Source organism: Pseudophryne corroboree, chromosome 5 (assembly GCF_028390025.1).
Source record: "Pseudophryne corroboree isolate aPseCor3 chromosome 5, aPseCor3.hap2, whole genome shotgun sequence".
NCBI classification, from domain to species: domain Eukaryota; kingdom Metazoa; phylum Chordata; class Amphibia; order Anura; family Myobatrachidae; genus Pseudophryne; species Pseudophryne corroboree.
Genome location: NC_086448.1, coordinates 733262614 through 733273422, shown reverse-complemented (window position 1 = coordinate 733273422; position 10809 = coordinate 733262614). Strand labels below are relative to the sequence as shown.

General features: G+C 45.1%; 1 long non-coding RNA gene across 1 annotated transcript; it reads left to right on the top strand.

The window, feature by feature from the left end:
• The first annotated feature begins 4968 nt into the window (after window positions 1-4968).
• Window positions 4969-8561, top strand: LOC134929393 (uncharacterized). Its single transcript, XR_010178534.1, has 3 exons — window positions 4969-5250; window positions 8129-8173; window positions 8509-8561. It is a non-coding gene; the product is annotated as an uncharacterized LOC134929393 (long non-coding RNA).
• The last annotated feature ends 2248 nt before the right edge of the window (window positions 8562-10809 follow it).

Below are 10809 nucleotides of genomic sequence, written 5' to 3'. Positions count from 1 at the left end.
CATTTTTATATGCGGAGTTATGCAGCAGTGCAAAGCAGTGCCATACTGGGGCATGAAGGTCCCAACGGGGAAAGGCAGTGGTAGGGTCCCGTGCTTAAGGGGTGTGGCCATCCACCAGTGAGCAGTGGCGTGCAGTGAGGTCAGTGGCTGGTGAGACACTGCAGCCATAATATCTACTGAGTCCCGCCGATGACTCTTACCACTGCTGAGCAGATGCCCACTACTGCACCTGAGCCTATGCCCGCTACCGCCGACACCCCTGATGCCCGCTATCCCTACCATTAATTGGCCAATCGCCAATTGCTTACAAAATTGCCGCCATTAACTGCCCCAGACCCCCTCACCACTAATTCGCATCTCAGTCTGATGCCGTCACCGCCAGTGCCCGCAGCCTGCCTGCTCATCAAACTTGTGATGAGTAGGCAGCTAATATATTTTACATTTTTATAAAAAATAAATATTAGTGTTTGAGACTGGGGAGGGAGTGGGAGGAGGACATGAATGCAATTTTGTTGTCCATTTGCTTCCATCAACTTAATAGCGCCATTTGTGCGATGCTATTAAGTTAATGGAAGTCCTGAACAACAAGGACAGTGGGTGACAGGAAGTGCGTGACGCCAGGTAGAGGGTGACAGGGAGGGTGACGCCAGGGAAAAGGTGACAGTAGTGGGTGACAGGGAGATGGTGATGCCAGGGAGAGGGTGACAGGAGTGGGTGAAAGGGAGAGGGTGAAGCCAGAGAAGGTGTCAGGAAGAGTGTGACGCCAGGGAGAGGGTGACAGCAGTGGGTGACAGGGAGAGGGTGACGCCGGGGAGAGGGTGACAGGAAGAGTGTGATGCCATCTAATGATTTTTTCCAGTCTGTGCGTAGCTGATTGGGCCGGAACTGACGTCACACACCCGTCCTCAAAATTCTTGGGAACGCCTGCGTTTTTCCTGACACTCCCAGAAAATGGCCAGTTACCAACCACAAACGTCCTCTTCCTGTCAACCAGCCTGCGTTCGCCTAGCAATCAAAAAAGAAGCAGGATTTTTTCACAGTTTGGCCTTACGCCTGCTCATTACAATCCGTACACATGCGCACATAGTCGTACGCTGTGTGATTTCACACAACAGCGATTAGGTCCGAATTAGGCCCATAGTGCATACACACTATACGATGTGAATCTTTGTTCTATGTACTATATTTGATGTCTGTAAAGCGACTTTGAGTCCTATGGGAGAAAAGCGTTATATAAATAAAATAATTATTACTATTACAATATTTCTCAGCGATAAGTAAGATTTGTGCGAACTTGATGTTACAGATCATCAGCAATTCCATTGTTCCCACAAATTCTCCCCCTCTCCCCTATTACACATGCCTGCTCTAAGCTGCTGCATAATCAATAGTTTCCACTTTCATCCCCATCACCAGCTACACACACCACCATAGGTTTGTATCCCTGATGAAATCCATACATACACCCTGAAACTGCTTTTCAAGAAAAGACTTACAGCACTCATTTATGTCGGAAGAAAACATTTTTTTATTGATTTTTTTTAATGCTTAATTGGGGGGATAATGTCCCCAATGGGTGTGAACTGTCTGTGCTGGTGTGGGTCTTCGTGTAAGGTAACTGCTGCCTTAGATGGTAGAAGATGTTACTTTGTGGGCCAATGGGAGGTACCAAATTACTGAGGGGCACTTGATGTTATTGTATGTTGAGGTCAGGTGTTACTACATGGTAATCCTGTTACTTCTAAGAGAGGCTAGAAGCATTGTGGCAGACAGGAGAGAGTGTATTAAGTTGGTATTTACCTTAGGTGTAACTCTGGGGAATTACCTGATCTCCCAGCGTGGGATTGGACGGATCCTAGAGGAACTGTCTGAAATCCACACTAGGGGAACAGATTATTCCCCACAGTTACACCTAAGGTGTACATATGTGTACATAACTTCTCTCCAGTCTGCCATAATACTTCTAGCCTCTCCTAGAGTGAACAGGATCACAGCCTACCTCAATAAGACCCTCAGCACAATAATACCCCCATTGACTCTACAAAGGATTTAAGGCAGCAGTTACTGTAGAGTACATAGATCAGAGGTTCTCAAACTCGGTCCTCGGGGGCCCACACAGTGCATGTTTTGCAGGTAACCCAGCAGGTGCACAGGTGTATTAATTACTCAGTAACACATTTTAAAAGGTCCACAGGTGGAGCTAATTATTATTTCACTTGCGATTCTGTGAGGAGACCTGCAAAACATGCACTGTGTGGGGTCCTGAGGACCGAGTTTGAGAACCTCTGACATAGATGTTAGTGTTAGACCCAAACCAGAGCAAAGATTCACACCCATTTCATTCATATGCTGTATTCATGCGTATGTATGGCAGGTTGCTTCGCCATGTGGAAGACGTCTCGTTCCTATAAAGAGAAGAGAAACCTTGTAAGTGACAAAGGTAAAGGGAGTCATATGCACAATACAAACATTTTATAAGGCCAAATATATATACATTATGATGAAAAGACAATAGGAAAACTTTTGTATACGCTTACTTTTGTACGACACTATCACTCAGAATGTACACAAGATGATTGCTACACTCTACCGTATCTTGGGTGCAAGAGGAATGCGACAACATTCAGGGCCATTGAGGCAGTCATAGGGCCTAGTTACTGAAGGGAGCGTGACCAAATCCAAGAGGCGTGGCCATGCCCCCTGAAGAAAAAAAAAAGTAAAGTACTATGCTTGGTACCGGGAAATGGTACCGCGTGCTGCAAATGGGGACAACGGTCCCTCTTAGCAGCTAACCAGGACCCACACTGGGCTCCTTCAACAGGCCCATGTAATTAGTACCCCCACACTGCCACTGACGGCTTAAACAAAATTGATAGAAACTCTGCCCTCACCCATTGCACCATGATCACTCCAAGTTGTATCCTACAGTATATAATTCTACAGAATGTTAGTCTCATATTGGGGGGAATTCTGAGATGATCGCAGCAGCAAGTTTGTTAGCAATTGAGCAAAACCATGTGCACTGCAGGTGGGCAGATATAACATGTGCAGAGAGAGTTAGATTTGGGTGGGTTATTTTGTTTCTGTGCAGAGTAAATACTGGCTGCTTTATTTTTACACTGCAATTTAGATTTCAGTTTGAACACACCCCACCCAAATCTAACTCTCTCTGCACATGTTAAATCTGCCTCCCCTGCAGTGCACATGGGCCCTCATTCCGAGTTGTTCGCTCGCTAATTTTCTTCGCATCGCAGCGATTTTTCGCTAATTGCGCATGCGCAATGTTCGCACTGCGACTGCGCCAAGTAAATTTGCTATGCAGTTAGGTATTTTACTCACGGCATTACGAGGTTTTTTCTTCGTTCTGGTGATCGTAGTGTGATTGACAGGAAGTGGGTGTTTCTGGGCGGAAACTGGACGTTTTATGGGTGTGTGTGAAAAAACGCTGCGGTTTCTGGGAAAAATGCGGGAGTGTCTGAAGAAACGGGGGAGTGTCTGGGCGAACGCTGGGAGTGTTTGTGACGTCAAACCAGGAACGAAACTGACTGAACTGATCGCAGTTGCCGAGTAAGTCTGGAGCTACTCAGAAACTGCTAAGAAGTGTCTATTCGCAATTCTGCTAATCTTTAGTTCGCAATTTTACTATGCTAAGATTCACTCCCAGTAGGCGGCGGCTTAGCGTGTGCAAAGCTGCTAAAAGCAGCTTGCGAGCGAACAACTCGGAATGACCACCATGGTTTTGCCCAATTGCTAACTAAATTCCTGCTGCGATCAACTTGGAATTACCCCCATGGTTTTGCCCAACTGCTAAAAAAATTCCTGCTGCGATCAACTTGGAATTACCCTCATAGTACACTGTGTATTACTTAACTTTATGTGATCACATCCCACCTGCATCCTAGCTGTGGTAGTGGAGAGTTCGGTTGAATAATGCCTTGGTTTATTCAAGTTTTTTGTGGCCACATTTAGCTTGCACCCCAGTTTTAGAGGTGTACTCTGGACCATTTTTGCTGCATTTGGCTCTGATTCATCATGCGGTTTAGGTTTAGATTTGGATTTGTAAAACCGTCGTGACTGGTTTTGGATTTGTTTTTTGTTTTTTTAAATTATCCAAAAAAAAAAGAAGCTAAAATAACATAATTCAGGCCTTTTTTTGTTCCTAGAGTATTATTAACCTCAATGACATTAATTTCCAGTCAATTTTGACCACCTCACGGCTCAGTTCCTGCAGCTCAAAAGTCATTTACTTTATAGATGCCTTCTTTGTATGACTGTGGGATCTCTGTGGTACAGGGAAGAAAATGTAATACATTTTAGAACGAAAATAGGGTGTAACCACCAATACAAGCTAGTTACTAAATGTTTTAGGTTTATTACATTTCATTCAGAAGATAGCAATATGGACAGAAAGGTTACAGATCATGGCCAGTGAGATGGCCATTCACATACTAGGGTAAGCCGAGTTGCGGGAGGTCAGTGGTGGCTAGTGTAATGGGAACCCAAGCACTATGCTGTCATTACATACACTAATATATTGGACACAGAGATTGCTGGGGCGAGGGTTCCGTTGTCGTCGTCCCCATGCTTTCCCCAGCCACAGTTTCCAATGGAACCACATCCTTTCTCTCTGTCCCCCTTAGCCCCCACTCCTTCCCCTCTGTCCCCCACTGTACGTGTCGGCCTCAGGACTGCCATTGCTAATTATTGTATAGATTTTACTCAGCTACAGAACAAAGATAGACAGGGATAAAGTTATAATGTCCACAATCATAATGTTGAAAACACAAGATGGCGTGGATTTTACCTAGGGGCTGCAGAGTTGCAGTCTCCCCAGTAAACTCTTCCACCCGTGGGGACTGCCTTCCCATTAGAAGCACTCCCTGCTAATCACAGCCAGGCAGTCAGCCCAAGGGCAGGTGTTTTCTCTTCCTGGGACAGCCAGTCTGGACTGCGATCGCAGAGTGAGCGCTTCCGCACTCCCCTCCTATTTTGGCATCCCTGTCTGGCTTTTTGGGGCTGCAGCCAATGTAGCACATAGAAGCCAACGTGTACCTAGTGTGTAGTACCTGGCAGTCCCAGACTTAAGCCCCATCCCTGGATTTAAGTCCCGCCTCCCACTACCATTGGAATTAAGCTCCCCTCCCACTGGACTTACACCCTGCCTCCTGGTGATATCAGCCATCAATCTCCGAGAGGGCAACGAAGAGAGGGCTGTATTGGTAGCAAAAAGCATATTCGCCGGCAAGACAGGTAAGGAGCAGTTACTGCTCACTATATAGAAACCCATGGGAGCTGCTATTATGATAGGAAACCAATATCTGCTGCGGGATCCCAGTAATGCATCCAGGGGATACTTCAATTTTGCATCATGTTCAGGGGATTTTCCACAAACTTGTTTTAATAAATATCCCCATGGCATGGCACTCCCATCCGACCCCTGAGACACAACTTTATGATGACATGTGCTTCAGGCAGTGACGTGCGGTGAGGTGCGGCAGAGCTTTTCCTATCATACTAACGTATATGCCAGAGTTCTGACGATATAAAGTATATGAAAAATAGAAAGAATATATAATAAAAATATCTTCTTTGTATTATCCTAATCATTTTTATAACCAAAATTCTGGAGTAAAAACGTCTATGGCAGGTGATGCAGTGCCTCCCCTGTCTATCTTCTCTGCACACCTCTCATCAAATCTCACCAAATTTCCAGTAGTTTATACTGCTGCACCTGTGTATAATGCCCACAGGTATATACTGCTGCACCTGTGTATACTGCCCACATGTATATATTGTTACACCTGTGTATAATGCCCACATGTATTTACTGTTTCACCTGTGAATAATTCCCACATGAATATACTGCTGCACCTGTGTATAATGAGCCTAATTCTGAGTTGATCGCAGCAGCAAATTTGTTAGCAGTTGGGCCAAACCATGGAGGTCATTCCGAGTTGTTCGCTCGCAAGGCGATTTTAGCAGAGTTGCTCACGCTAAGCCCCCGCCTACTGGGAGTGAATCTTAGCATCATAAAATTGCGAACGACGTATTCGCAATTTTGCGATTACAAACTTCTTAGCAGTTTCAGAGTAGCTTCAGACTTACTCGGCATCTGCGATCAGTTCAGTGCTTGTCGTTCCTGGTTTGACATCACAAGCACACCCAGCGTTCGCCCAGACACTCCCCCGTTTCTCCAGCCACTCCTGCGTTTTTTCCGGAAACGGTAGCGTTTTTTCCCACACGCCCATAAAACGGCCTGTTTCCGCCCAGAAACACCCATTTCCTGTCAATCACACTACGATCGCCTGAGCGAAGAAAAAGCCGTGAGTAAAAATCCTAACTTCATAGCAAATTTACTTGGCGCAGTCGCAGTGCGGACATAGCGCATGCGCACTAAGCGGAAAATCGCTGCGATGCGATGAAATTTACCGAGCGAACAACTCGGAATGAGGGCCCATGTGCACTGCAGGGTGGCCAGATATAACATGTGCAGAGAGAGTTAGATTTGGGTGGGGTGTATTCAAACTGAAATCTAAATTGCAGTGTAAAAATAAAGCAGCCAGTATTTACCCTGCACAGAAACAAAATAACCCACCCAAATCTAACTCTCTCTGCAAATGTTATATCTGGCCCCCCTGCAGTGCACATGGTTTTGCCCAATTGCTAACAAGCTTGCTGCTGCGATCAACTCAGAATTACCCCCTATGTGCACTGCAGGGGGGACAGATATTACATGTGCAGAGAGAGTTAGATTTGGGTGGGGTGTGTTCAAACTGAAATCTAAATTGCTGTGTAAAAATAAAGCAGCCAGTATTTACCCTGCACAGAAACAATTTAACCCACCCAAATCTAACTCTCTCTGAAAATGTTATATCTGCCCCACCTGCAGTGCACATGGTTTTGCCAAACTGCTAACAAACTTGCTGCTGCGATCAACTCAGAATTACCCCCAATGCCCACATGTATATACTGCTACACCTGTGTATAATGCCCACATGTATATACTGTTGCACCTGTGAATAATGCCCACATGTATATACTGCTGCACCTGTGTATAATGCCCACATGAATATACTGCTGCACCTTTGAATAATGCCCACATGTATATACTGCTGCACCTGTGTATAATGCCCACATGTATATACTGCTGCACCTGTGTATAATGCTCACATGTATATACTGCTGAACCTGTGTATAATGCCCACATGTATATATACTGCTGCACCTGCGTATAATGCCCACATGTATATACTGCTGCACCTGTGTATAATGCCCACATGTATATACTGCTGTGCCTGTGTATAATGCCCACATGTATATACTGCTGTGCCTGTGTATAATGCCCACATGTATATACTGCTGCTCCTGTGTATAATGCCCACATGTATATACTACTGCACCTGTGTATAATGCCCACATGTATATACTGCTGCACCTGTGTATAATGCCCACATGTATATACTGCTGCACCTGTGTATAATGCCCACATGTATATACTGCGGCACCTGTGTATAATGCCCACATGTATATACTGCTGCACCTGTGTATAATGCCCACATGTATATACTGCTGCACCTGTGTATAATGCCCACATGTATATACTGCTGCACCTGTGTATAGTGCCCACATGTACCCTTTGGCTCATACATTGTGTGTAAATCTGGCTCTGTTACAAGCCAGTGCCTCCTTAGCCATTTACTGTACTTCACCACACGTCCCTGGCTTTGTGGTAGTGCGCGGCAGCAGCACAGGGTTCCCTGAAGCCCTGTTACGGGGCTGGTCAATAAAATACTTTGTGGCATGACCCAGAGCATTACTTACACAAATACTTGTTCTAGGCATCTATAGGCACTAAAAAAAGTATTAAAAAATACTTAAAAGTCGACAAGGAAACTTGCAAACCTGAAGTCTGACAAGCTGATTTACTATATTTGTATCAAAGTTTTTTTTGTTTTTTCTCCTAAATGCTAAGGCTTTGTACTTGAAATGTTGATCATGACGCAGAAAATTTTCCTCTCCAAAGAATAACAAAACCCTTAAAAAGAAATGACACGGTGCATGTAGTGTAAAAATGACAAACGCAGCGACACTGAAACCAAAGCTCTGTATTTTATATGTTTCTCCCCAGTGTACTGTAATTTGGACCAAAGGAAAAAAAGTCAGAACAATGAAGGTCAGTATTATTGTGTTGGTTGAACTGAAGGTCGGGCTGCAAGGCTTGGAGCGGCTTCATGATATAATTGATTGTGAAGTGGAAAAGCTTTAGACGAATAACACATCTAAGACTGATGCCAGATGCAATCAGATCTCCGTCAGTTAGCAGATACGTTGCTTTGCCTCTTGTTGGAATACGTCCAAGTATCATGCAGTTTTTCTTCGAATGTCAAAGTCACTATTCATCCTGATCGGTGTTCGATAGAACTGGATTTGTATTAGCTGATTGCAAAAGGCATCAAGAGTAGTTGTATTAAAGCAATTTGTCTACTTAGTATTTCTTGTATCTTTTAGTGGAGAAAGCATGACTTCCTGGAGGATAATACAGTAATCTGCGCATCTGAGAGGTGACTGATACTCAAAGTATACAAAACTTTTTTTTTTAAATTTAATAGCACAGAGATAGTTTGCAATCAGTCTTAAAGGAGAATTGGGGCAGATGCAGAGGTTAAAGTGAGCCGGAATGAGGTGGAACTGCGTTCCACCAGTTCCATTTGGAGATGGTACGCAGTTCCGCCTCCACCGGCTCACCTGACCTAGGGAAATGCCTGGCACCTGCTGAGACTGTGTTACCAGTGGGCGCCGGCTCTTTACCCCTAAGCAGCAGCTGGAAGCCAGAGCTCACTCCTGAGCTCTGGCTTCCGGCTCAGGCAGTGTGCGGCTGGGCGGATCTATGGGAGAGAAGTCATGACGTCTCTCCCATAGATGCGAGTAATGGGCGCCAGATGGAGGCTACGGTCGGGAAGCAGGAGCGTGGCTGGCGAGCAGAGCTGGTTTAAGGCTTCGGGGGGCCCGGGGTACTTAAGACAGTGGGGCCCTAAAATCTAAATTTAAAATCATAACATCTTCAATTAATACAAAGAAAATTACAACTAGGTGGTAAATCTTAAAGAATCTTTCAAATAAGGAGCACACACTGGAAATATAATATATATGTGTATGTATGTGTGTATATATATATATATATATATATATATACACTGCTCAAAAAAATATAGGGAACACTAAAATAACACATCCTAGATCTGAATGAATTAAATATTCTTATTAAATACTTTGTTCTTTACATAGTTGAATGTGCTGACAATAAACTCACACAAAAATTATCAATGGAAATCAAATTTATTAACCCATAGATGTCTGGATTTGGAGTCACACTCAAAATTAAAGTGGAAAAACACACTACAAGCTGATCCAACTTTGATGTAATGTCCTTAAAACAAGTCAAAATGAGGCTCAGTAGTGTGTGTGGCCTCCACGTGCCTGTATGACCTCCCTACAATGCCTGGGCATGCTCCTGATGAGGTGGCGGATGGTCTCCTGAGGGATCTCCTCCCAAACCTGGACTAAAGCATCCGCCAACTCCTGGACAGTCTGTGGTGCAACGTGGCGTTGGTGGATGGAGTGAGACATGATGTCCCAGATGTGCTCAATTGGATTCAAGTCTGGGGAACGGGCGGGCCAGTCCATAGCATCAATGCCTTCGTCTTGCAGGAACTGCTGACACACTCCAGCCACATGAGGTCTAGCATTGTCTTGCATTAGGAGGAACCCAGGGCCAACCGCACCAGCATATGGTCTCACAAGGGGTCTGAGGATCTCATCTCGGTACCTAATGGCAGTCAGGCTACCTCTGGCGAGCACATGGAGGGTTGTGCGGCCCCCCAAAGAAATGCCACCCCACACCATTACTGACCCACTGCCAAACCGGTCATGCTGGAGGATGTTGCAGGCAGCAGAACATTCTCCTTGGCATCTCCAGACTCTGTCACGTCTGTCACATGTGCTCAGTGAGAACCTGCTTTCATCTGTGAAGAGCACAGGGCGCCAGTGGCAAATTTGCCAATCTTGGTGTTCTCTGGCAAATGCAAACGTCCTGTACGGTGTTGGGCTGTAAGCATAATCCCCACCTGTGGACGTCGGGCCCTCATACCACCCTCATGGAGTCTGTTTCTGATCGTTTGAGTAGACACATGCACATTTGTGGCTTGCTGGAAGTCATTTTGCAGGGCTCTGGCAGTGCTCCTCCTGTTCCTCCTTGCACAAAGGCGAAGGTAGCGGTCCTGCTGCTGGGTTGTTGCCCTCCTACGGCCTCCTCCATGACTCCTGATGTACTGGCCTGTTTCCTGGTAGCGCCTCCATGCTCTGGACACTACGCTGACAGACACAGCAAACCTTCTTGCCACAGCTCGCATTGATGTGCCATCCTGGATGAGCTGCACTACCTGAGCCACTTGTGTGGGTTGTAGGGAGGTCATACAGGCACGTGGAGGCCACACACACTACAGAGCCTCATTTTGACTTGTTTTAAGGACATTACATCAAAGTTGGATCAGCCTGTAGTGTGTTTTTCCACTTTAATTTTGAGGGTGACTCCAAATCCAGACCTCCATGGGTTAATAAATTTGATTTCCATTGATCATTTTTATGTGAGTTTGTTGTCAGCACATTAAACTATGTAAAGAACAAAGTATTTAATAAGAATATTTCATTCATTCAGATCTAGGATGTGTTATTTTAGTGTTCCCTTTATTTTTTTGAGCAGTGTATATATGTAAAAACTAAGATTAATACTGTGCCACGTGTGATCTACCA